Source organism: Ovis aries, chromosome 8, assembly GCF_016772045.2.
Source record: "Ovis aries strain OAR_USU_Benz2616 breed Rambouillet chromosome 8, ARS-UI_Ramb_v3.0, whole genome shotgun sequence".
In the NCBI taxonomy this organism is placed as follows: domain Eukaryota; kingdom Metazoa; phylum Chordata; class Mammalia; order Artiodactyla; family Bovidae; genus Ovis; species Ovis aries.
In genome coordinates, this window is record NC_056061.1 from 40,616,209 (window position 1) to 40,628,398 (window position 12,190).

Below are 12,190 nucleotides of genomic sequence, written 5' to 3' on the forward strand. Positions count from 1 at the left end.
ATGATGGGAGGGATTGGGGACAGGAGGAGAAGGGGATGACAGAGGATGAGATGGCTGGATGGCATCACTGACTCGATGGACATGAATCTGAGTGAACTCCAGGAGTTGGTGATGGACAGGGAGGCCTGGCGTGCTGTGATTCATGGAGTCACAGAGTCGGACACGATGGATTGACTGAACTGAACTGAACTGATGGGACCAGATGCCATGATCTTAGTTTTCTGAATGTTGAGCGTTAAGCCAAATTTTTCACTCTTCTATTTCACTTTCATCAAGAGGCTCTTTAATTCTTCTTCACTTTCTGTCATAAGGGTAGTGGCATCTGCACCTCTAAGGCTATTGATATTTCTCCTGGCAACCTTGATTCCAGCTGTGCTTCATCCAGTTCAGTGTTTCTCATGATATACTCTGCATAGAAGTTCAATTAGCAGGGAGACAGTATACAGTCTTGACATACTCCATTCTTGGGTTGGAACCAGTCTGTTCCATGTCCAGTTCTAACTGTTGCTTCCTACCTGCATACAGATTTCTCAAGAGGCAGGTTAGGTGGTCTGCTATTCCAATCTCTTTGAGAATTTTCCACAATTTGTTGTGATCCACAAAGTCAAAGGCTTTGGCATAGTCATTACAGCAGATGTTGTTTTGGAGCTCTCTTGCTTTTTCAACGATCCAATGGATGTTGGCAATTTGATCTCTCGTTCCTCTGCCTTTTCTAAAACCATCTTGAACATCTGAAAGTTCATGATTCATGTTCTGTTGAAGCCTGGCTTGGAGAATTTTGAGCATTACTTTATTAGCTTGTTAAATAAGTACAATTGTGAGCGAGTTTGAGCGTTTTTGGCATTACCTTTCTTTGGGACTGGAATAAAAACTGACCTTTTCCAGTTGTTGGGGGAGTGTGTAATATCCTCGGTTCTGTCTCATCACAACAAAAATTTGAAGTGACAGATGGACCAGTGTTGGATGGGCCAGTGTTACAGCTCCGTGTTACAGCTCAGTTTTATTTAGAAAGTAAAGGAAAATCCAGCCTCGAGGGATGAGGGTGAGCAGACGCAAAAAAATGTGAAGAGAAGAGAAGCCCCTGGCTCAATTTTGGCTCCTCTTTTTATGTTTTTTTCTCCTTCCACTCAGCCTATCTATGGAAATTGGGCTAACCAGGAGGGCTGTCTGTTTTATCTGAGGTCCTCACTCAGGTCCTCGGACCTTCCTTTGTTCTATTTTTGTGGGCTTTTCCCTTCTTTGTCTTTTAGCTGCTGCCATTTTGGACTCCTTTTTCCTATACTAACTACCTAACATTCCCCCTCAAGAGATAGGAGGCCCAGTTCTTTGGGAATAGGGGCATGGAGGTCTCTCTGGTTACTGCCTGCTGAACTGGGATGGCAAGGGGCATTGTGCCTTCCTCTCTTGCTAGTCTCAAGCCTCAGAGTCCTTATAACTGTGTCTATCTAAGGGTGAGTGATATTTTCTGTGGTCAGCTGTAGTTTTATAGATCCTTGTTTAACTGGCACTGCATGTTGTAGCTTGTTGACCTGGGCAGAGACAAAATGGGTTAGACAATTGATAATACATGGAGCAAACACAAGCAGCATCAATATGGTAATAGCAAGGACTAGTAGGGGCATTAACCAACTCCAAATTCCCATCTCCAGAAAGATCCCCCAAAGAGAGATTGTAGCCACCCCAAGAACTCTCCATCTTGTTCTTTGAGATCCTGTAGGGTCTGAATGTTTTTCTTGAGGACTGTGAGACTTGTTTTAACTTCAGTTCAGTTCAGTTCAGTTGCTTAGTCGTGTCCCACTCTTTGTAACCCCATGAATCGCAGCACGCCAGGCCTCCCTGTCCATCACCAACACCCGGAGTTCACTCAGACTCACGTCCATTGAGTCCGTGATGCCATCCAGCCATCTCATCCTCTGTCGTCCCCTTCTCCTCCTGCCCCCAATCCCTCCCAGCATCAGAGTCTTTTCCAATGAGTCAACTCTTTGCATGAGGTGGCCAAAGTACTGGAGTTTCAGCTTTAGCATTATTCCTTCCAAAGAAATCCCAGGGCTGATCTCCTTCAGAATGGACTGGTTGGATCTCCTTGCAGTCCAAGGGACTCTCAAGAGTCTTCTCCAACACCACAGGTCAAAACCATCAATTCTTCAGCACTCAGTCTTCTTCACAGTCCAACTCTCATATCCATACATGACCACAGGAAAAACCATAGCCTTGACTAGATGGACCTTAGTCGGCAAAGTAATGTCTCTGCTTTTGAATGTACTATCTAGGTTGATCATAACTTTTCTTCCAAGGAGTAAGCGTCTTTAATTTCATGGCTGCAGTCACCATCTGCAGTGATTTTAGAGCCCCCCAAAATAAAGTCTGACACTGTTTCCACTGTTTCCCCATCTATTTCCCATGAAGTGAAGGGACCAGATGCCATGATCTTCATTTTCTGAACGTTGAGCTTTAAGCCAACTGTTTCACTCTCCTCTTTCACTTTCATCAAGAGGCTTTTGAGTTCCTCTTCACTTTCTGCCATAAGGGTGGTGTCATCTGCATATCTGAGGTTGTTGATATTTCTCCTGGCAGTCTTGATTCCAGCTTGTGTTTCTTCCAGTCCAGCGTTTCTCATGATGTACTCTGTATAAAGTTAAATAAGCAGGGTGACAATATACAGCCTTGACATACTCCTTTTCCTATTTGGAATCAGTCTGTTGTTCCATGTCCAGTTCGAACTGTTGCTTCCTGACCTGCATACAGATTTCTCAAGAGGCAGGTCAGGTGGTCTGGTATTCCCATCTCTCTCAGAATTTTCAACAGTTTATTGTGATCCACACAGGCAAAGGCTTTGGCATAGTCAATAAAGCAGAAATAGATGTTTTACTGGAACTCTCCTGCTTTTTCCATGATCCAGCAGATGTTGGCAATTTGATCTCTGGTTCCTCTGCTTTTTCTAAAACCAGCTTGAACATCTGGAAGTTCATGGTTCACATATTGCTGAAGCCTGGCTTGGAGAATTTTGAGCATTACTTTACTAGCGTGTGAGATGAGTGCAATTGTGCGCTAGTTTGAGCATTCTTTGGCATTGCCTTTCTTTGGGATTGAAATGAAAACTGACATTTTCCAGTCCTGTGGCCACTGCTGAGTTTTCCAAATTTGCTAGCATATTGTGGGCAGCACTTTCACAGCATCATCTTTCAGGATTTGAAACAGCTCCACTGGAATTCCATCACCTCCACTAGCTTTGTTCGTAGTGGTGCTTTCTAAGGCCCATTTGACTTCACATTCCAAGATGTCTGGCTCTAGATGAGTGATCACATCATCATGATTATCTGGGTCATGAGGTATTTACCCAGAAAAACATGTCTCATTCAAGATGGCTCAAGTCCTTCCTTGCTCAGGGATCAGGAGATCTATCTCCTGTCTATTTTGGAGTACAACCCCAGCCAAGCTGTATTGGCTCTTTAGAGATATCCTGAGAAATCTTATCTCTAGAAACTTAATTTTGTGGATGTTCATAAGAATGGCACTCATTGGTAGTTCTGAATAGGTATCTGAGATCTCCCAGGGGCTCACAGGTGTATTGAGTGTTCTCTTCTGTTTTCTTCCATGACTTGACTCATGAGTAGTGAATGTGGGAGTTGTGTCCTGGTACCTTGACTGCTATGGAGGTAGAGAGTATTATAGGGTAGGGGCCCTACCATGTCGGCTGGAGTTGAACCTTGGAGACCCATCTTTCCAGACTTTAACTAGGACTTGAATCCCTGGAGCATATAGTGGTGACTCTTTAGAATCTTTTGGGTCCTGGTTGACACCCCACAAGTGTATATCCTGTTGGAATTATCCAGTGGCCATGGTATAAGACCAGAGAGTCTGAGCCTCTGGATCTAGGAAGAGGTCACTGACATAAACAAAAGATCTCCCATATAACATCTCATAAGGACTAAGACCAATCTGTTGCTTAGGGGCAATATGGGTGTGGAGGAGAGCTATTGGCAAAGCCACCTTTCATTCCAGGGAGGTCTCCTGGGTAATCTTTTTTATCGCTGATTTTAAGAATTGGTTGGCTCTTTCTACTTTTCCTGAAGATTGAGGCCTCCAGGCACAATGGAGATAATAAGTAATGTGCAATGCTTTAGAGACCCCTTTTGGGTGACCTTAGAAACAAATGATGTCCCATTGTCATTTTGTAAAACCCAGGCAGACCAAATCTAGGAATGATTTCATGGAGCAGTTTTTTTACCACCTCCTCAGCCTTCTCAATCCAGGTGGGAAAGCCTTCAATCCACCCTGTGAATGTATCTATCATGACTAATAGGTATTTATGCCCATGAGAAACTGGCATCTGTGTGAAGTCCATCTGCCAGTCCTCTCCGTGTCATTGGACAGGCTGGGCCAGCTGGGGTCTTCGAGCTCCTTGGGGGCTGTTTAATTGGCAAGTGGGACAAGAGGAGAACAGTTGCCTGATTGTCGTTTGGACGCCTGTTCCTCTGAAAGACCTTTCTAGCATCTTTGGAGGGTCTTCTCCCCTAAATGAGTGGTGGCAGGTAAGGAGTTAACCAATATCCATTGGAAGTTCCCAGGCATAAAAAGGAGTCCCTCATTTTGGAACCACTCCATATGATCGTCTTGAAAGCCCTCACTCTTAGCTTTAAGAGTCTCACCTTCGGCATATGAAGGAGTTTCTAGCAAGTCTGTGGAACTAAAGTGGCAACCCCTATTAGGTCATTGTTCTGTAATGCTGCTCTCTTAGCTGCCTAATCATCTGCTTGGTTCCCTCGTGCCACTTCTGTGCTCCTTTTTTGGTGTCCTTTACAGTGGGATATTGAAACCTCGGCAGGCAGATGGACTGCCTCCAAGAGCCTAAGGATATGATCACCTTATTTGATTGCGGACCCTTGGGTGTTCAAGTGGCCTCTTTCTTTCTAAATAGTAGCATGTGCAAGTAGCACCAGAAAGGCATACTTGGAGTCAGTATAAATGGCTACTCTTTCTCCTTTTCCCAGCTCTAAAGCTTGAGTCAGGGCTATGAGCTCAGCTAACTGGGCTGAAGTACCTGGTGGCAAAGGTTTAGCGTCTATGGTCTCAAAATTACAGACTACTGCATATCCGGCTCTTCTTTTTCCATCCAAGACAAAGCTGCTTCCATCAGTGTACCAGATTTCCTGAGGATTGGTCAGAGGATCTTCTGACAATCCTTCTCAGGGTTTTGTCCAGAAAAGGGAGAGGGGCCTCGGGGGTAGGCAGGAGGGTGGCAGAGTTAAGAACCTCACAAGGGGATATAGTGAGGCCTGGATTTTCCATCAGCACTACTTGGTATCTTAGGATTCTTTGGTCAGACATCCATAAATGGCCTCTCCCATTTCAGGAGTTGTTTTACTTGGTGGCTGATAAAAATAGTTTGCCCCTAAGAGAGAGTTTTAAGGCATCTTTTATCAGGATTGCAATAACTGTAAGATTTCAAAGGCAGGTAAGCTATCTTCCCAATAAGGGAGTTGGATACTCAGGGACCACCAGAAACTTGTGGGAAAATGTTTGTTCATCCCAGCAATGAAGTAGTGCTTGGGTGAATCATTTGTAATTGTTTTTCCTGTAGCAGCCAAAATGGTTCAAATTTGGGAGGAAAGGCTGTGGAGCAGGAAGTCAGGAAGAGTAAGTAGCCCCTGTGTCAACCAAGAAATTCTCGGACCTACCTGCCACATCCATTTGCTCTTTTGGCTCCAGCCCTGTGATGGTTATCTGTGACATGTGGGCTGGCTGGAGTGGGCCGCTTCAGTCCTGTTGAATCATCATGAGGGAAGGCTTTGCACTTGACCTTGAGGCTCTTGGGTTGCAAGGGCAGAGTGTTGCCCAGTGTCCTAATTGATGGCATTTGTAGCAAGCCATTTTAGGAGACATGTCATGACTTGGACACTCTTTGGCCCAATGCCCCACCTATCTATAGATTAGGCACTTGCCTGGTGCCTTGTCCTTCAAGGACTCGGGGTTTGCTATACGGCTTCCCTGGAGGGCGGCCAGCATCTGAGCATGCCTTATCTCTTTCCTTTTTCCCTTTTCCTGGGCCTTGGCCTCCCTCTCCTGTTCTCTGTTATAAAAGGTGTTGGTGGCTGTCTGGACCATCTCATCTAAAGAGGCAGCAGAGTCCTGCTACTGTAGCTATTGTAACTTTATCCTGATGTCTGATGCATATTGGGACAGGAATTTGTCCTTTAAAATCACCTGTCCCTCATAAGAGTCTAAGTTCAGATTGTAAACTTTTAGAGGGCCTCTTTTAGCTTTTCCAGAAAGGCAATGGGTTTCTCATTGGTCTCCTGAGTTATTGCTGAGACTAGGCACAGTCCCAGAAGTAATAGGCTTCCTTCTATTTCCATGGGTGGACTTCCTTAGGGGTGAGTCTTTTTGAAACTTATCCTACCCAATCCTGTAGCAACCTGAGAACCAGGCATCCCTGGATCAGGGTGCAGATCCCCAGGCAAGCTGAGGCATGACAGCCTCCTGGAGATTGAATCCCCAAGCAGGTCGAGGCAGGTCGACCTCCTAAGAATTGGGTCCCTGGGCAGGTCGAGGAGTGTCGACCTCCTGGGACCCTGGAGTGGTGGATCCCCGATAAGGTTGAGGCATGACAACCTTTTGAGGACCAGATCTCTAGGCAGGACAAGGCAGGTTGACCTCCTGGGACCCCCTGGACTGGCAGATTCCTGAGCATGTTGAGGTGTGACAACTTCCCAGGGACCAGATCCCTAGGCAGGGCAAGGCAGGTTGACTTCCTGGGATCCCGTTCTGATGGATCCCTGAGCAGGCTGAGGCATGACAACCTCCCGTGGCCTAGATCCCTAGGCAGGTCGAGGCAGGTCAACCTCCTGGTACCCCCAGCTGGAGTTGGTTGTCCCCAAGGTCTCCAGTGTGACCAGTGCTCGGTAGGATTAAGGGGTTGTAATTTTAATTTATTGCCAGTTTGTTCACCACAGATAGGAATAGATATCGTGATGTAAAGCAACCCAAGCCTGTGCCCTGAGACTGGAAACCTGGTGAAGCAGCCTTAAGCCTTATCCTGTAACTGCTCATTGATTTCCTCCCCTAGTCCTCCATAAGAGCAGTTTAGGGTGTTTTCAATGGTAAACATTTCATTGTCATAGACTCACTTTAGGTTATAACAGAAGTAATGACAAAGGACTGGATTATCTGGTCCTGTAGTGGCATTAAGAGTATTTTAATAATAGGCTGGGTGGAGTGATGTTGTCCTTCAAGGGGGCAGGGTCCTGTTTGTAGGAGTTAGTAAGTGACTTAAGAACAAATTGATAAGAGGCAACAGACCAGATGTTCCATAAAAGTAGAGTGGAGATTTGATCTGGGGGTATGTTTGTAACTTTTGGAGAAGGGTAGTAAGGGTTTGGGCCCAAACGGCCTGCAGGGCTAATTCCCAAAGTGGCAAACATTATCCCTGGAAGCCCAGTTGCCTTTGAAGGGATGCTAACACATGGACTTCTAGCAGGCATTCGGTGCCTGTCTCCTGCCCTAGCGGGTTCACTGAGAGATGCTGATGTTGCACAGGTTGTAGGAAACATGGAAGATGAAGGCCTGAATATCTAGAGGGATTGGATATTATACAGCATTTCCCTCCCAAGGGCCAGCTATTTCCTGGTTGTCCCTCCAGAAGATTGTAGAGGCAACATTGTGGGCCTGGATGGGGCTCAGGAAAAGAGCATGAAACAGGAAGTAAGGGGGCAGGGCACAGCTTCTGACAGAATGACAAAGTGCAAAGGCATAACATAAACCAAATAAAAGCAAATATGTCCAAGATGACAAGGCAAATTCAACTAAACCTTGATCCCCAATCTTCAAGCTAAATGACAGATCCACTGGTGGCAGGACACTTCCAAGGCATTCTCAAAAGACAGAGGAGTGGGTGGTTCCCCAATGATTGGGATAATCCTCTCACTCATTAGCATATGAATTCACCCAGCTGTGATTGCCCATACCCTGTGGAGTGTGCTTCTCTCTGAATCAAAACAAATCCACCTCTTACCTATCACTGTGTCTCTAACTGAATTTTTGCTCTGATAAGACATCAGAGCCTGAGCTTCATTAGATCCTGAAGCCAGGCACCAAGGATTTTGGCCAGGCTCAAGTCCCAGGAGAGAGGAGCTGAAGGATGGGAGGAAAAAAGCCATGAAAAAAATGTGCTGAGGAATCCCCTTCATAACCTGCTGGAAAATCTGCTAAATATCTGACCTGTGCTCACAGTTTTCATTGACCCGATCCTTGGCACAAAGAAAGTTAGACAGAAGAACCCCCACTGGATTGGGTAACAGTTACTGGGGCCCAGCAGATAGTGGAGGCTTTGGGACACACTGAGAAGTAGCCCCTGCAATCTCTCAATTGCACCTACTGCCACTCACCTCTTCATGGGGGGGTGCGGGGGGTGGGTTGAGAAAACAAGAAACAAGATTGTAAAGGAATTAAGATTTTGTTAAACATATGTCCTTCCAGCCATAGGATTGAGGACCTTCTATCTTAACTGGAGGTCTTCTGGAATCTGAGACTGAGCCATGTGAGATTTCTGCTGAGTTCGTTTTTCACTGTTCCATGTTCCAGCACACTGGGCTTCTTGTCACTTCTCCTGTGGTGGGTTTTCTTCAGCTTTCACCATGGGAGCTTTCACTGAGTTGGGCTCCTGCTGTGTTTTGCCTGCTCCTTGTGGGGGCCGTGCGGAGGTTGTTTTAGCAAGGGTAAATCCGAAAAACGGCACCATAGATGTTGGGGGAGTGTGTAATTTCCTCGGTTCTGTCTCGTTGCAACAAAAATTTGAAGTGATGGGCTGACCAGTGTTATAACTCTTGGATGGACCAGTGTTACCGCTCCGTGTTACAGCTCAGTTTTATTTAGAAAGTAAAGGAAAATTCATCCTCGAGGCATGTGGGAATGCCATCCCAAAAGATGCAAAGAGAAGAGAGGCCCGGCCCAATTTTGGCTCCTCTTTTCCTGTGTTTTTTTCTCCTCCCCGTGGGCCTGCCCTATGTAAACTGCGCTAGCCAGGAGTGCTGTTTGTTTCAGCTGAGGTCCTCACTCGGGTCCTTGGACCTTTCTTTGTTCTATTTTCCCAGGCTTTTCCCTTCTTTCTCTTTTAGCCATCGCCATTTTGGACTCCTTTTTCCTACTCTAACTACCTAATGGTCTTGTGACCCCTGCTGAGTTTTCCAAATTTCCTGGCATTATTGGGTGCAGTGCTTTCATAGAATCATCTTTTAGGATTTAAAATAGCTCAACTGGAATTCCATCACCTCCACTAGCTTTGTTTGTAGTGATGCTTCATAAGGCCCACTTGACTTCTGTCCTTTATTGTGCCCATCTTCTCATGAAATGTCCCTTTGGTATCTCTAATTTTCTAGAAGAAATCTCTAGCCTTTCCCATTCTATTGTTTTCCTCTATTTCTTTGCACTGATCACTGAGGAAGGCTTTCTTATCTCTCCTTGCTATTCTTTGGAACTCTGCATTCAAATGGATATATCTTTCCTTTTCTCCTTTGCCTTTCACCTCTCTTTTTTTTTCTCAGCTATTTGTAAGGTCTTCTCAGATAGCCATTTTGCCTTTTTGCACTTCTTTTCTTGGGGATGGTCTTGATCCCTGCCTCCCATACAATGTCATGAACCTCTGTCCATAGGTTTTCAGGCACTAAAATCTTGAATTTATTTCTTACTTCCACTGTATAATCATAAGGGATTTGATTTAGGTCATACCCGAGAGGTTTAGTGGTTTCACACACTTTCTTCAATTTAAGTCTGAATTTGGCAATAGGGAGTTCATAATCTGATCCACAGTCAGCTTACGGTCTTGTTTTTGCTGACTATATAGAACTTCTTCATCTTTGACTGCAAAGAATATAGTCAGTCTGATTGCAGTATTGAGCATCTGGTGATGTCCATGTGTAGTCTTCTCTTGTGTTGCTGGAAGAGGATGTTTGCTATGACCAATGCATTTTCTTGGCAAAACTCTATTATCCTTTGCCCTGCTTCATTCTGTACTCCGAGGCCAAATTTGCCTGTTACTCTATGTTGACTTCCTACTTTTGCATTCCAGTCCCCTATAATGAAAAGTACATGATTTTTTCTTTTCTTTTCTTTCTTTTTTTTTTTTTTTGGTGTTAGTTCTAGAATGTCTTGCAGGTCTTCATAGAATCATTCAACTTCAGCTTATTTGGCATTACTGGTTGGGGCATAGACTTGGATTACTGTGATACTGAATGGTTTGCCTTGGAAACAAACCAAGATCATCCCTTTGTTTTTGAGATTGCACCCAAGTACTGAATTTTGGACTCTTTTGTTGACTATGAGGCCTACTCCATTTCTTCTAAAGGATTTTTACCCACAGTAGTAGATGTAATGGTCATCTGAATTAAATTAACCCATTCCAGTCCATTTTAGTTCGCTGATTCCTAAAATGTCAATGTTTACTCTTGCCATCTCCTGTTTGACCACTTCCAATTTACCTTGATTCATGGACCTAACATTCCAGGTTCCTATGCAACATTGTTCTTTTATTTATTTATTTATTTATTTATTTTAAATTTTAAAATCTTTAATTCTTACATGCATTCCCAAACATGAACCCCCCTCCCACCTCCCTCCCATAACATCTCTCTGGGTCATCCCCATGCACCAGCCCCAAGCATGCTGCATCCTGCGTCAGACATAGACTGGCAATTCAATTCACATGATAGTATACATGTTAGAATGTCATTCTCCCAAATCATCCCACCTCTCCCTCTCCCTCTGAGTCCAAAAGTCAATTATACACATCTGTGTCTCTTTCCCTGTCTTGCATACAGGGTCGTCATTGCCATCTTCCTAAATTCCATATATATGTATTAGTATACTGTATTGGTGTTTTTCTTTCTGGCTTACTTCACTCTGTATAATCGGCTCCAGTTTCATCCATCTCATCAGAACTGATTCAAATGAATTCTTTTTAACGGCTGAGTAATACTCCATGCAACATTGTTCTTTACAGCGTCGGACTTTACCTCCATCACCAGTTACATCCCAACTGGATGTTGTTTTTGCTTTGGCCCCATCTCTTCATTCTTTCTAGAGTTTTTTCTCCACTGAGAGCACTATGCTACTGCTACTCCAATAGCATATTGGGCACCTACAGACCTGGGGAGTTCCTCTTTCAGTATCTTATCATTTTGCCTTTTCATACTGTTCATGGGGTTTTCAAGGCAAGAATACTGAAGTGGTTTGCCATTCCCTTCTCCAGTGGACCACGTTTTGCCAGAACTCTCCACTCTTCCATCTTGGGTGGCTATACACAGCATGGCTCATAGTTTCATTGAGGTAGATAAGGCTGTGGTCCATGTGATTAGATTGGTTAGTTTTCTGTGATTGTCATTTTCAGTCTGTCTGCGCTCTGATGGAGAAGGATAAGAGGCTTATGGAAGCTTCCTGATGGGAGAGACTGACTGAGGGGAAACTGGGTCTTATTCTGATGGGTGGAGCCATGCTCAGTAAATCTTAAATTTGTATAGAGAAGGGGGAAAAAAAATCTAATGCTTGTTTGTTCCCTCCTGCTTCTTAAGAGAGATAAAAAATGTCTGACATTTGCAGCCTATTTCCTCTGTTTGGAGACCCCTGGCCTTCCTGCCTGTTATCCTCTAACTACTTTGGTGATAAGGTGAAGTTGCTCAGTCGTGTCCGACTCTTTGCGACCCCGTGGACTGTAACCTACTAGTCTCCATCCATGGGATTCTCCAGGCAAGAATACTGGAGTGGATTGCCATTTCCTTCTCCAGAGGATCTTCCCGACCCAGGGATCGAACCCAGGTCTCCTGCGTTGGAGGCAGACGCTTTAACCTCTGAGCCACCAGGGAAGCCAAACAAAGGCTGCTGACACGAATTACAGTCATGTGCCGTGACTCGGATTCGAACCGAGGTTGCTGCGGCCACAACGCAGAGTACTAACCACTATACGATCATGGCATGCTCTCTTCGCCATGACTTACTACTTTGTCATGACTCTATTTCTGATTATTTTCACTTGCTTTTGTGAGTGTGTGTGTGGATTTTTGATCTCAGGAATGTGTTACTATGCTTCCTTATATTTTCCCCTTTTTTTCAGCTTCACATAGCTTATGAATCCTTTCCTCATAAATTTGTCTACCTATTTGAAGTAAAATATTAACAAAAGACATTCAAAAGCACTACGTAA

At 44.6% G+C, this 12,190-nt stretch overlaps 1 non-coding gene across 1 annotated transcript; it reads right to left on the minus strand.

Annotated features, from left to right (window-relative positions):
- Nucleotides 1-11,889: 11,889 nt before the first annotated feature.
- TRNAH-GUG (transfer RNA histidin (anticodon GUG)) lies at nt 11,890-11,961 on the minus strand. Its single transcript has one exon. It is a non-coding gene; the product is annotated as a tRNA-His (tRNA).
- Nucleotides 11,962-12,190: the final 229 nt, after the last annotated feature.